Source organism: Protopterus annectens, chromosome 11.part0 (assembly GCF_019279795.1).
Source record: "Protopterus annectens isolate FY-2018-M chromosome 11.part0, PAN1.0, whole genome shotgun sequence".
Taxonomy (NCBI): domain Eukaryota; kingdom Metazoa; phylum Chordata; order Ceratodontiformes; family Protopteridae; genus Protopterus; species Protopterus annectens.
In genome coordinates this window covers 144,295,789-144,310,486 of record NC_056745.1, presented here as the reverse complement: position 1 = coordinate 144,310,486, position 14,698 = coordinate 144,295,789, and the positions used below count along the sequence as shown (strand labels likewise).

At 45.8% G+C, this 14,698-nt stretch overlaps 1 protein-coding gene across 2 annotated transcripts in view; it reads right to left on the bottom strand.

Moving 5' to 3' along the window:
• Positions 1-14,698, bottom strand: part of ARFGAP3 (ADP ribosylation factor GTPase activating protein 3) — an 873,462-nt gene that overhangs the window by 648,031 nt on the left and 210,733 nt on the right. The gene's annotated exons all lie outside the window — the stretch shown is intronic.

Sequence of the window (14,698 nt, the reverse complement as noted above, 5' to 3'; positions counted from 1 at the left end):
AAGGTGCACCCATGAATCCCTCCTCACAGAAATGCCAGAACCCACTACTCTGACCATTCCTTTGGCTACATGAGCGATGAGCCTCTTGGAAAAGTTGGCTACTGAATGTAGGGTGGCCAACTGGGAAACTACTTTCTCTTTAGTTCCCTCAGCTACTGCTCCTTCAAGGGTATCGGAGAGCTCCTTGATCAAATCCCTTTGCAACCTGGTGAAATGCAAAAGATAATTCAGCGACCTCAAGGTAAAGGTCGCCGATGAGAATACACTCTTCCCACATATATCCATGGTTTTTGAACCTTTGTTAGGAGGATGGATAGTGGAGATCTCCTTGGAGAGTTCCTTCTTGATCACTGCCACCATGACCATGGCATCTACTGGAACTCCTTCTGTCCAGAAGGCTTTGTCTGAGGGAGTGGTTATAATTTTTTTGGTCTCCGGGAACAGGCTCGATGGAGTTCAGGGTTTCCCACTCTTATTGTGAGATCAAACCTATGAGCTCATTAGTGGGCGGAATCACCCAGGAGGTAGACGGGCAAGCAACCAAAGGCAGCCAGGTACACAGACTCCTCAGGTGAAGGACTTCTGGACTGTCAGCTACCCCCTCTGTTTCAGAATCTCCCCAAAGGAAAAGTCCTCAAGTGGTGACCGTGGGAATCTTTCTCCCTCATTGAGGCCAGTGTCCTCTGCGGCTGACTCCTCCATGGAGTCCAGGAGGTATCGGAAGAATCAGGGGTACCTGGATGGGTATCCTGGTGCCTGAGGTCCCACTGTCCCCTCTGGAATATGGTGGGTGAGAAGAGGAATGCGGGGTAACCTGACGAGATAGCTGATCCGAGGGGGCAGGTGACTTTTTAGTTGCAGTTGCAGCTATAGCCCCTCTCCAAGACCCCAAAAGCTGACTGCGCCTAAATGGACGAGGACTCCGGCACCAACAAGCCATGCTTTCTGGATGGGGTCCCCTTCAATCCAAAAGACAGCTTGCCAAGGGATGAAGCCAGAGCCAAGCTCACCTTCAACAAAGCCCTAAGGCATGATTTCTCCGAATACCTGGGATTCGAGCACACTCAAGGTTTGTGAGGTTCACTACAGCTCCAGGAACTCTCCGGCTCCAAACAAGCTGATGAACTCCAAGCAAAAGTCTGATTCGAGGAAGAGGACATCTTCGCATCCGAGAAGAAAGGCACTGGGTATGTTAAATCCAATGGCTCCAAAACTTGCCTTGAAGTCGGAGGAGGAGAAAGAAGGGGAGTGAATGGTTTAATTAGACTTGGCACCATAAGGGTCAAAGTTGAGGGGAACTTAGTGATACCCTGCGCCCACAAAATCTTCTGCACCTTCCATTCCACATCTTCGTCAGTAAGGCTCCTGGTCGAATGGGAAGAGGAGGCAGATGGGGACCTTGGTCTTGGTGGAAAGGGAAACAGCACCCTTGATGGAATTGGATCATAGGTCGGAGAGTACAGTGTCCTCTGTAGAGTCAAAACAGGTTTAAACAGACTAGTTGTTGGATAAGACATCAACGGTTCTGATCTATCCTTACTAGACAGTATCACAACTGAACAAGTCTGATCCAACGGGGTAGAAATCGGTGCAGAAGGCTCTGAATCGATCATAGACTACCCAGACTTGGAAGATTGACATTTTCGGTTTCAGCTGCAAAGTATCTGTCAGTGCCGAAGGGGTCTTTTTTCCTCTCACTGGGGATTAAGAGGAAAAAGATGAAGCTGGGCTTGAATGAGCTGATTTTGTCTTAGAGGATGCACCAGATTTATCTTTACCTCCAGAAATAGCCTCTCCAAAGGGGGAAGGCAGCATACCCCTTAAGATGAGCTTATTTTTTCCTTCACTACAGCTCGATGATTAGAGTAGTGGCAAATCATGCAATCCTCTTGCAAGTGAAGTGTGACAAGACAATACACACACAGTGAGTGCGAGTCACTTACAGGAATTTTGTGTGCGCATTTTTTGAAACCAGACTGTTTCTCTTGTTTCTCTGCCATAACACAAGGAAGGGACAAGCACCGAATCCACCCAGACAAGCACACACACTTAGAGAAAAAAACGTGAAAGAGAGAGAAAGTTTTTTTAATAGTAGTAGTTCCAAGATATACCTTTAAAGGTAAAAGGGGAGGGAAGTAACCTATAAAAATGGTTACTGGTAGGAAATAGAAATAAGAAACGAAAGTACCCTAATTAAAAATGGTTACTGCAAAGAAAGGATTATAAAGCTATAAGGGAGCAACAGAAATGACTAATTGCACTAAAATATAAAGAAAAGGAGATTACAAAAGAACAAGATTTTTAATTATACGACCTAACACAAAGAGCTAGCTGATCAGACCACGTCTTCACAAAGCGGCAAATGAGATCTGAGGTAATAGAGAGAGAGATGCACTGTGGGTAAGGGAAGGCATCCAAGAGCTTTTTGGCTGCCACGAGCTTGGTAACGGCCAAGTCGGATCCACTGGATGGGATCTGGACCCGTATGTGAGAATGAGATGAAAAATTAAGAATACCAGATCAAACATTATGTACTTAACATAATGATACATCTGCATTGTCTGCTCTCCTTCTTCCTCAATAGATGGGTCTTTGGAACCAACCACATATCAAACTTCGGCTACTCACCCAAGATGTAGCCTTTGGATCTCAAGCTCAGGCTCTTTCCCTTACCCATAATCTCTTGCAATGTATAGCACTATCTCAGATAGAGTCTGCCTGACAGAAAAAAAATCTGGTATTGTGTAATAAATAGCACAAAATAATGCTATAAAATATTATCCAATAGATTATGAATGCTCAGAAACTGGTCTGGAGCTAAAAGGAATATGAGGTGGGTGGGCGGGGGGCTTAGAATAGGCCAGTCTGATCAACCAGGATAAAGGAAAGTACAGTTTTGTACCTACCATAAATGTAGATGTTCGAGTGTATACCCTGCTGCAGTCATCACACTTGGGGTTATCCTGCCGTCAGGCGGTCCCGCAGTCGGCCCGAATTCCAAAGTCTTGGTCCGGCGTCGGTTGCTGTCGCTTCTTCCCTGACGTCAGTGCGCCAGGGGTATACGAGAGACATCCAACGCCATTTTCTTCAGTTTTTCTTGCCCCAGATGTCAGGTGCCCCCCCCAAATGGTGGTCAGTAGATAGTACCAATAATAAAAAATGTAGCATAAACAAAATATCCCTCCAGCTATAAGCAAATACACCACAAAGGTTGTAACAGATTTTAAGGTATAGAAAGGTTTTAGAGAGGGGATGAAGGGAGGGTAACCTGGACTGCAGCAGGGTATACACTCGAACATCTACATTTATGGTAGGTACAAAACTGTACTATGTTCATCGTGTTACCCTGCTGCAGTCATTACACTTGGGTAGAATCCCAAAGCTAAGGATGGGAGGTGGAATCAAACAGGGTTAGAGGAGGCTAGAAGGCCCTGCAAAACTGCAGTGGCGAAGCCAGCTCTAGTCTTAGAGTATAGTGGTAAGTGGTGACGTTTGGTGAAGGTGTGTACTGAACTCCAAGTTGCAGCTTCCAGAATATCCTTGGTTGGCACCCCCCTGAGGAAGGCTGTAGATGTAGCTGCTGCCCTGGTAGAGTGGGGCCTCATGCTAGCAGGAACTGGTTTTCCATGGTGGGTGTAGCAAAAACTTATGCAATGTCCTATCCATTTGGAAATGGTCTGTTTTGAGATGGCCTTTCCTTGTGATGCTGTAGCATAGGATACAAAAACCTGGTCAGATTTTCTGAAAACCTTAGTTTTATCCAAGTAGTAATGTAGCTGCCTGTGAATGTCCAAGGAATGCAGGAGTCTTTCTCCTTTGTTCTGTGGATTTGTAAAGAAGGTGGGTAAATGGATGGTTTGATTTAGAGCCACACTGGATACCACCTTAGGCATAAAGGAGGGGTTAGTTCGTAGCTGAGTGGCTGAGTGACAGAACCCACAGGGTCAGAGTTGCTGGCGCCATGTCAGACTCAAAGCCTGTCACAAGTGGTGTACCACAGGGCTCAGTCCTGGGCCCACTCTTGTTTGGCATCTACTTTTCCGAAGTACAAGCAAACACAGGAGGGTTATGGCTGACAAAGTTTGCAGATGACTGCAAACTGGGTGCCATAGTAGAAAACACATCTGACACAGATATCCTTCAGAGGGGTCTCACAGAAACGGATAACTGGTGCCAGAGCCATGGCCTAAAGTTAAATGCCAAAAAATGCATAGTCATACCCTTCGGAAAAAACAAGGTTACCCCTAGCTACCAAATAGGTGGCAATCCACTGAGCACAGAAGAAGTTATCAGGGACCTGGGGACCCAGGTTGATAGTAGTCTGTCATTCGACACCCATGTAGCTAAAGTAGTTAGGAAGACCTTCTACATTGCCCACCTTATCATGAAGGGATTCTCATCTAGATCAAGGGAGGTCATAGTCTGCCTATATACATCACTCATCAGACCAGTGATTGAGTCCAGTGCCCCATTCGAATGTATCTGACCCGACACTTGCAGCAGCTGGAGAGGCCACAAAAGTTCCTCACCAAAAGGATAAAGGGTCTCAAACATCTGTCCTATGCTGCCCGACTGAAAGAACTCCAGCTCTATTCAGTCGCCATCTTGCTCAGAGGTGACCTTTGCCTAACATACAAGGCCATGTCAAACCCAGATTTGATGAATATGCTTCACCTCAAAAATCTAGATCCGTCAGAGTCACAAGGGCGGAGACTTAAACCTCGACACGGCTATTAATAGGACGTGCTGGAGGGATAGATTCATCACCCAAAGACTCCCTATGCTGTGGAATAAAATCCCGGTATATGTGAGGCAGAGCACCTCGCTGGCCTTGTTCAAGAGAAATCTTGACCAATGGATGGGAGATCGCAGATATACCCCAGGGATTACCTCAGTGTCACTGCTCAACAGAGGCACAGCAAAATAATGGGTATAGTTCCCCATACTAAAGGGGTGGCGTAAGCCACAAAACTATGGGCTAGGCTTGTAAATGCCCTCGGGCAGATAGCCTAGTATGAACCTATGAACCTATGAACCTATGAGAAACTCTGTCTTGATGAAAAATGAGGAAAGGCTCTACTGCCATTAGTGCCTGAAGCTCAAACTCTTCTAGCTGAAGTAATTGCTAGCAGCAGGGCAGTCTTCCATGATATAAACTTTAAGTCAGCTGAGAAAGCTGGCCCAAAAGGAGGTAGCGTAAGTTTTTCCAGAACAAAGTTGAGGTCCCAAGTAGGTGTTGGTGCTCTCTTGGAAGGCCTAATGTGTTTGGCCCCTCTGAGAAACTGCCTTAGGAGTGGATGTGAAAATAAGGGAAGATCCGTGTTGTAGTGAGCAGAAATAGCTGAGGCGTGGATTTTAATAGATGAAAAAGAAAGCCCTTTGTGTAACATCTCAGTTAAATATTGCAGAATCTGAGGTATGTCAGGCTGAAGGGTATTTTGGCCTTTAGCTTGGTTCCAGGCACAAAACCTTTTCCATTTGTCTGAGTAGGCTTTCCTGGTGCTGGGCCTCCTGGCCTCCAGGATAACATCCATAACAGCTTGTGAGAGAGGAGCTGGCTGGTTGCTTAGGTGATTTGCCATGCAGTCAAGTTTAAGGTTTTGAGCTGGCTGTGTAGAATCGGAATGTCTTGCTGCGTGAGCAGATGGGTAATTTGTGGTAGAATCCATGGTGGGCCCCTGGGCCATATTCCTTAATAGTGGGTACCAGTGCTGGTGTGGCCAGTCTGGGGCAATGAGCATCATTCGGGGTCTCTCCATCCTGACTTTCAGCAGAACCTTTGTGAGAAGGGGTAATGGAGGAAAGGCATATACTTGTCAGCATTTTCCAAGTGAATGAGAGTGGGTCCACTTTCCAAGCTTGATGGTGAAAAGTCCTTGTGCATAATTTTGTCAGTTGATAGTTTTGAGGACTGGCAAACAGGTCTATGTCTGGGAGCTCCCATTTTTGAGTTATCATTGCAAATACTTGTGGATCCAGTTTCCACTCGTGGGGATCCATGATGTTTCTGCTGAGGTCGTCTGCCAATGTGTTCTTTTTTCCTGGCAGGAATTGAGCTTGTAATTGAACTTGGTAAGCCAGTGCTGTGTTCCACAAGGTCATTGCTTGCCTGCATAGAGGGTAGGAGTGTGTACCCCCTTGTTTGTTTATGTACCACATTACTGTGGTGTTGTCTGTCCTTATGATAAGCTGTCCTGGATGCAAGAGGTCCTTGAAGGCTGTCAGAGCATTTTGTAAAGCTAACATTTCTTTTTGATTGATGTGCAGATTCCTTTGATCTGCAGTCCATATGCCTTGAACGCACCGTCCTGCCATGTGTGCCCCCAGGCATAGTCCGATGCATCTGTTGTCATAGTTTGCCTGGCTGGGGGTAGGGTGAAAGGCTGACCCTTGTTGAGGTGACATGCCTGTGACCACCATAGAAACTCCTGTTGAAGGCAGGGAATGAGAGGTATCATTGTTTCCAAGCTGTGGCTGTGTTGAGTCCATACGCTTTTTAGGTACCATTGTAATTTCCTCATATGCAGTTTTGCAAATGGTATTCGTAGTATGCAAGATGCCATGAAGCCCTAGGCCTGCAGATTTTTTCTTGCAGGGAGTTGGGTCTTTGTTGCCATTGTTCTGAAGTATTGAGTTAATTGTAGTTGTTTGTCTGGTGTCAGATAAGCCGTTGTATTCAAGCTGGCACCCAGGAATGTCATATTTTGTGAGGGCACTAGTTTTGATTTCTTTTCGTTTACTGTGTACCCTAGGCAACTTAGAAGATGTTTTACAAAAGCCAGGTGTTGTAAGAGAATGTCCTTGCTTTCTGCTTGGATGAGGCAGTCATCCAGGTATGGGTATATTTGAATTCCTTTGTCTGCAGTATGCAATTACTGGTGCCAGGCATTTTGTGAAGACCCTGGGCGCAGTAGATAAGCCAAAGGGCAGTGCAGAGAATTGGTAATGGGTTGAACCTGCAATGAAACGGAGGTATCTTCTGCAATTTTGTCTGATAGGGACATGCAGGTATGCCTCCTTGAGGTCCAATGTTACTAGCCAAGCTTTCTTGCCCAACATGGGAAGAAGCTGCTGTAGTGTTAGCATCTTGAATTTGGGTACTTGCAAGAAGGTGTTTAAAATTGAAAGGTCCAGAATGGGTCTCCAAGCATTGTCCTTTCTGGGGACTAGAAAGAGCCTTGAGTAAAATCCTTGGCCTTGCTCCTGTGTAGGTACCAGTTGAATGGCTCTCATGTCCATGAGAGCTGTAATTTGTTTTTGTGCCTCTGCCCATTGATTTTGTGGCAGGTTTGGCATTCCTTTTATCCTTGGCAAGGTGTGGAAATGGAATTTGTATCCTTGTGAGATAATGTCTAGGACCCATTTGTCCTTTGTGACGATGTGCCAGTTGTCTGCAAAAAGTGCTAATTTTCCTCCAAAGGGAGCTGCCAAGAGAGTTTTGCTTGGCAGTTTGAGGTTTAAGTCATTGTGTTTGCCTTCTAGTAGTTTGGGACCAGTCTTCTCCTCCCTTCTGTGTTGCAGTGCCCCATTGGCGAGGTTTGTAAGGGATTTGTGCTTGTCCTCTGCCCCTTGGGCACCTGTATTTACCCCTCTGTGGTCTGTCAGAAGCTGGAAAGGACCAATTTTTTGTTGGCCAATTTCTGCTGAAGCGTGGGGGCTGTACCTGTAAGAAATCTTTGACCGTCTGCATAGAATTTGCCTTATCCTCCATTTTCTTTAAAACCTCCTCTGCTTTAACCCCAAATAAGACATCCTGCTGTAAGGGTGCATCTAGTAACTTTGCTTTAACATGATCAGGCAGAGATTGTTCCTTTAACCAAGCATGCCTACGTATAACAGACCCAGTAACAGCTGCTCTAGAGGAAGCTTCCAAGGCATCAAAACCCCATTGTAAAGTATGTTTGCCCACCTGTTCAGCTGCATGCAACAGATCCTGCATTTCCTTGAATTCAGACTGTTGAGGGTGCGTGCCCATCTTTTGTTTTATTTCAGACATTAGGAATTGCTGGTATTTAAGCATGTGAAATTGACAATTTAGTGCTCTCATAGCTAGAGTAGCTGAGGTGTAAACCATCTTTCCCCACCTATCTAGTGCTCTGGAGTCCCTTTCAGAGGGTACAGGATTTTTAGCCATAGAAGCCTTAGCCCCTTTGGGACCCTGGGAGATTGTCTCTGGATCAGCAACAGGGCTTTTGTATAGGGATTTGTGTGAGTCAGGCACTCTATAGTATCTATCTGGTGTAGCTGGAGCAGGAGGCAGAGAATCTGGATTTAGACTAGATTCTAAGAAAACATCATCCACAATGTCAAAAACTGGGGGACAGCAAGTGGCCTGTGCTGGGGGAGAAAAGAAACTCTCGGAGCCTTTTCTTTGAGTCGGAGTAGTCCTGACCTTCCCAGTGGAAATGTTCCCTCATGGTATGTAAGGTTTCCCCAAAGGAATAATCTTCAGGGGGAGAAGCTGAGGGAATGGAGTCTTCAGCATCAGAATCTTCATAAGGGGGAAAGGAGTAATCCCTGTTCCTCAGAGGAGCCTGAGGAAACAGACACTTGATCAGAGGAGGCATAATCCTCCTCTTGTCTAGGCCTTTTGTCGGGGGGGGGGGGTTGGGAACCCCTGATCAAAGAAATCAAATCTTCAGCCATTTTAAGCATCTGTTTCTTAGGCATAGGGCCTTGACCTGGAGACTGAAGTGTAGTCTTTTTTGGTTTTAGAGGAGTCTTAAGCTTAGCATAAAATTTTATGGTGAGAGTAGTCGGTCTGAAGACACCTTCAGAAACCGAAGGTGTTTCTACAGCACCGGCTTCTCCTTCTGCACTGCCGTCGGTAGAGCCTAAAGAAAATGGCTGCGTCTGCCTAGAACTCTCTGCTGGGGAATCCAAAGCGGTTTGGGGATCCAATTCAGCGGTAGCCAGGGGCTACGTAGGTGCCTCACTGAAAACCGGAGACCGGCCCAGCCGAGGCCTCGGAGTCTGGCTTGGATCTAGGCTGCCTGTCTATCTTTGCGTTTTTTATGCACGCCGGTAGTCAGTTGCTCCGACGGCATAGTGTAATTAAATTTTCTACCGAAGTAGTGTCGTGCGAAATCAAAGCGTCGCTTTATAGTTCGCTTATTGAACCTAGCACAAAACCGACAACCAGTGACATCGTGGTCTGGACCTAGGCAAGGTATACAAAAAGAATGAAAGTCCTTATGAGGTATTTGCTTCCCACAAGAAATGCTATTGTTAACTTTTTCCGACATCGGACTGAGGCAAGAATAGGTTCCTCAATGGGGAACTTAGCTTTGAAGACTTAGGACTGAAACTCGATTCGAAAATCTCAGGTTTCGGCCGACTAGCACTTGCAAACTGCTTCTGCTTCGGGCACCGCGTGGCAAGAAAGACTGAAGAAAATGGCGTCAGATTCCTCTCGTATACCCCTGGCGCACTGACGTCAGGGAAGAAGCGACAGCAACCAACGCCAGACCAAGACTTTGGACTTTTGGCCGACTGTGGGACCGCCTGACGGCAGGATAACCCAAGTGTGATGACTGCAGCAGGGTAACACGATGAACATCAATAAGTTCCATAAACAGGCAGGGGGATAGGTGGGAGGGAAGTTGAGGAAGATTGACAGAAGACAGCACAGATATATCATTATGGCAAGTACATAGCTGATGGTGTTTATTCCATCAATTCCTCAATGGATGGGACATAGTCCCCACCCAATATTAACCTTAGGTGGGATTCATGGAAGTATATAAGACTGTCCTGTTCCTGGACAGTAAATCCAATTTAAAATAGGGTATGAATTTTAGACCAAGTGACTGCAACACAAATGTCATCAACAGATGTCCTGGAAAAGAAGGCTGTAGAGGTTGCCACAGACCTACCAGAGTGAGCTTTGACTGGCTTTGCTAGAGGGAGACCTTTTTCTTTGTATACATGAGTTATACAAGCAGACAACCACTTGGAAAAGGTGACCTTGGATGTTTTTGGACCCCAATTTACTTGTTGAAAGAGACACAAAAGGTTGATCAGACTTTCTGAATGATTTCGTACAGTGAATGCAAAACTGAAGCTGCCTATGAACACCCAATAAATACAGGATATATTCTTCACTGTTAGAAAATTTCAGGAAGAACACTGCCAGACTAATGTTTTGACTTAATTTCTTTTGGTAGCTACTGTTGATAAAAAGGAGGAACTGGTATGAAAGGAAATGTTGTCCTTAAGAAAAATAATGAAAGGAGAATTACACAAAAGAACCTAGAGTTCTAATACCCTCTTTGCAGAACTAACTACCACCAAAAACAGTCTTCCATGTAAGAAAATGAAGCTCTACATCAGCTGCAGGAAGACACAGAGTTGAGAGAGTCTGGTCAAAGTACAACAGTCATGTCCCAAGCAGCCGAGGATCCCCAAGAGGAGGCCTGAGAAGAGTGGCACCCATTAGAAGCCCTTGGATAAACTGGGAGAAGCAATGGGGGACTGATTTTTGACATTCTGTTAACTGGAAATAGTTGATAACTTGACTTTGATAGTGGAATAGCCAGCACCATTCTGGAAAAGACAGGCTAAAAAGTCTAAGACCACTACAAGTGGTGTCAAAAAGAGGCTACATTTCTTTCCATAACCCAAACAGAGAACCTTTTCTATTTGCTTTTGTAAATCTTCCTGGCAGTCTTTGGGAGGAAGAAAAAATATGGATAACTTGAGAAAAAAGCTGGGATTGACTAGCCATCACTGGAAGTGGAGAAACCATGTGGTTAACTTGAGGGCTTGAATTCCTGGAAGAGGAAAGCTGTAGGGGTGAGAAATTATATCCTGATTGGGGTCCAGCACCCACGGGGGGGGGGGGTACTTCAGGTAAAGCCATAGATAGGAGAACCAAACTTGTCGAGGTCAAAAGGGGGCTATGAAGATTACTGTGACCCTCCTCTGTAGTTCTTTCTGAAGAGGTGTTGGAAGGAAGGTGTAGAGGAGCCCAGGGTGCCAAGTGTGGATCAGAGTGTCCCTGCGTGGCTCTTCTTTTCTTTTGAGGCAGATCTGGACAACAAACCCGCTGCATTTGGTGTTTTAGGAGAAGCAAAAAGATCACAGTATGACTGGCCTCAACAATGAAAAATCTGCTTTGCCATCTCTTGAATGAGGGGACCACTCATGAGGAAAGATGATGTGCTCAAGCTGTCTGCTAGAAAACTGGCCTTCCTTAGAATACACATTGCTATAAGAAAGTGAATGGAAGATATCACCCACTGCAAGATCCTTATCACTCCTCGCCATAACAGGTAAGCTTGGGTTTCCCCTTGCTTGTAGATGTACCAGACTAATGGCATGTTGTTGGTTTAGATACAAAATCCGTTCTTGAGGGAAGGAGTCCTGAAAGTCCTACAACACCGGGAAGACTGCCCTCATCTTTAGAATGCTGATATGTAGAGTGGACTCAGAAGGGGACTAAGTACCTTGGACAGTACTGCCCCCCCCACTCTCACCCCAGTAGGGAAGCGCACATGGTCACAATGGCTTTGGGATGGGAAAAGGCAAATGGGCAACCTTGTAATACCGAAGAGGATTTGAGCCACCAGTGCATGAGAGCCTTGCAAATGTTTACAAGATGCACTGGAAAAGACATTGGTTGTTGCCAGACAGGTGTAGTACTCGTGATATCTGGCAAGGACTAAGGTTATGGAGGGCTGGCATTGAACCCAGTAAGCCAAGGACCATTCTTGCCACTGGTTGATGTGATGGAAAGATCATTTTAGCATGATTGTGAAGTGTTGATAACCTACTTTGTGGAAGTTTTGCTTTCTGAAGGATTGTGTTCAAGTGTGCCCCAACACTTTGGGAGGCTGTAGTGAGCCCAAACTCAGGGCTCTGAAATGGAAATGACTGTTACCTTCTGGACTGTCTGTCCATCTTGATTTGGTAGCATGCATTCTAAAGGTCTATAGAGCACATCCAGATGTTCACTTTCAGATGTGGGAGAACCATGACCATCAGGAACTTTGATTGTTTGACATGTTTATTGAGATGGCTGAGATCCAAGGTTGGTCTGAGGTTCCCCAGACATTTTTGGCACTAAAAAGAATCTTGAGTAAGTTCCGAACCTTCATTGGTATGATGGGACCCCTTAGATGACTTGCTTTCTTAGCTGTTCTTGCACTTCCTTGAGTGCTGCTGGTCTACAGGAGGTGGAACATTCGGTAACATTTTTAGAGTTTGGGAAAAAGGACAGAAAGAGAATGCGATAGCCACTGGCTGTTATCCTCTGGCCCATCTGTCACTGTGATGAACATCTAGACTTTAGAGTGCAGGAAGAGGCGTACCCTGATTGCCACCAAAGAAAGGTAGTCTGGTAACTCAAGTGTGCTGCTAAAGCCTCCATGTAAAAGGACCTTTAAAGCCTTGGTTCTGCGGACCACCTCTGCCTCATGGGCAACATCCACTATAAGAACCCCCCCTTCCTCGAGGGAGAGGGCTGTCCCCAAGAAATGTCAGGAGAGAACCCTTTCGATTTCCGGAACTACGGTTGCTTTCCCCCTTTCTGGTTCCTACAGAAGAACCTCTGGTGGAGTAGAAAAATATATACAGACTACAGAAAGGGGCTTGCCATCTTGCTCACTTCCAGTTATTGCATCTAACTTCTGGGCCTAAAGAATGTTCAGCTGTCAAAAGTGGCATTAATAATGAATGTCTTAAAAAGCTCTGCAAATCGCACAATTACCTTAAGTGGCTTTAGAGATAAAATGTACGCGAGATATTTGACAAAGTCTAAAGAGTGGCTAACACAGTGCAAGATGGTCTTCTACAGATGTAGTCCCAGTGACAGACTTGGAAATTTCCTTAGTCAAATCCTTCTGAAATCCGATAACCTGTACTAAACAGATCACTGCCCTCAAAGTGAAGGTACCTGAAGTGAATGTCCACTTCCCAAATCTGTCCAGTGTCCTAGATTCCCTATTAGGGGGATGGACAGATGAGCCTTCCCCTGTGAACTCTTTCTTGGTGGCTGCCACCACTACTACAGAATCCACGGCAGGCCTCTTGCTCCAATGCTAGCAATCTTTGGGTGAGCCAAGTACTTATCTGGCTTGTGAGAAATTAGTTCAGTCACGTCTGGTTCCTTCCAAGACCATTTAGAAAGGAGGTCCACCATATCATCTGTGGGCAGAACTACTCAAGATGTAATCCAGCCACAGCTGAAGGCCTCAAGGAACACGCACATCCTGGAAAGAGGCTTCAGAGAACCACCTGCCCTTCTATTTTAGAAATTTGAGAATTTTTCCGAATGAGACATCCTCAGAGGAGGGAGTCTGATGGATGTCTCCCCATCACCAAAGTCTGTCTCATCTGCGACAGACTCCTGTGATGAGTCTATGTGCCTCCTTTTACAAAAACACTTATGAGGTGCTTCCCTAGTGGGATGTCCCAGAGAAGACTCAGAAGAGACTTGCAACTTCACTATGTGAATGGATTAGAGGCTCTTCAGGTCCAGCTGTCCCATATGCACTGAATGGGAAGCATCAGGAGCCAGGGATGATCTACATAGGATGGGTGGACCCAGGCTAGGGAGAGAAGTTCATGTCTCAGATAGACAGCCTTGAAAGCTGATGCCGAGGAAGATTTACAGATCCAAATAGCAGAAGCCAAAGCTACCTTGTTAGCCAAGCCCCTGAACATTACCCAGCTCAGATCCAAAACTGATGTCGGTGTGAAGCTGTTCAATGCTGAGGCTTAGAGTGGAAGGGATGGTGACAAAATCCTCAGAATCAACCGATCTCCCTTGATCTGTCACCAAAGCTTAGGCTCTGTGTCCCTTCTGCCTCCAATGACCAGAGCCATATCGGTTCAAAGATTATGCCAGTATATAAGACAGTCATACCTTCAGGTCTAGCGCAGATGAAATCTAGGTAGTATTCAGATCCATACCACCTGACTCAGATAAACGGACTGCGGTAGGAGCAACTACTGGGTGAGAAGAAAGGATATAACCCCCAGGTCCGGCATGGGCTGAAGCAGGGAGAAAGTACAGTTTTGTACCTACCATAAATGTAGATGTCCGAGAGGAATGCATCTGCAGTCTTTACAAATGGGTTGTCCTGTCGTCAGGCAGCCCTTCGGTCGGCCGGATTCCAAAGTCTGGGTCTGGCTTCGGCTGGTGTCGCACTTCACCCGACGTCATTGCGGCAGTTCTTCGGGTATAAAGGCATCAGCCGACGCCATTTTCCTCAGTGTTTCTTGCCCCAGATGCCAGGTGCCCTCTTGGATGGCTAAATTTGGATAAATGCCAAAGTTTCCAAATAGTAGAGAGCAAACACACAAAAAAAAAAACATGTATGTACATATATACAAACAAATACACCATAATAGATCCCCTCAAGCTAGCTGAAGATTGGTAAGTACCCTAGGAGTACCTCAGAGGGGAAGGAGGGTGGGTAATCCTGACTGCAGATGCATTCCTCTCGGACATCTACATTTATGGTAGGTACAAAACTGTACTATGTCCTTCAAGGATGCATCTGCAGTCTTTACAAATGGGTAGAATACCATAGCTAAACTAGGGGAGGAGGAAATGAGAATAGATTATGGTGTAGTCAGGATCCCTTGCAAAACAGCAGTGGCAAAACCAGCACGGGATCTAGAGTATAGAGGTAAGTTATAATGCTTGGCAAATGTATGCACGGAGGTCCAAGTAGCAGCCTCTATAATGTCC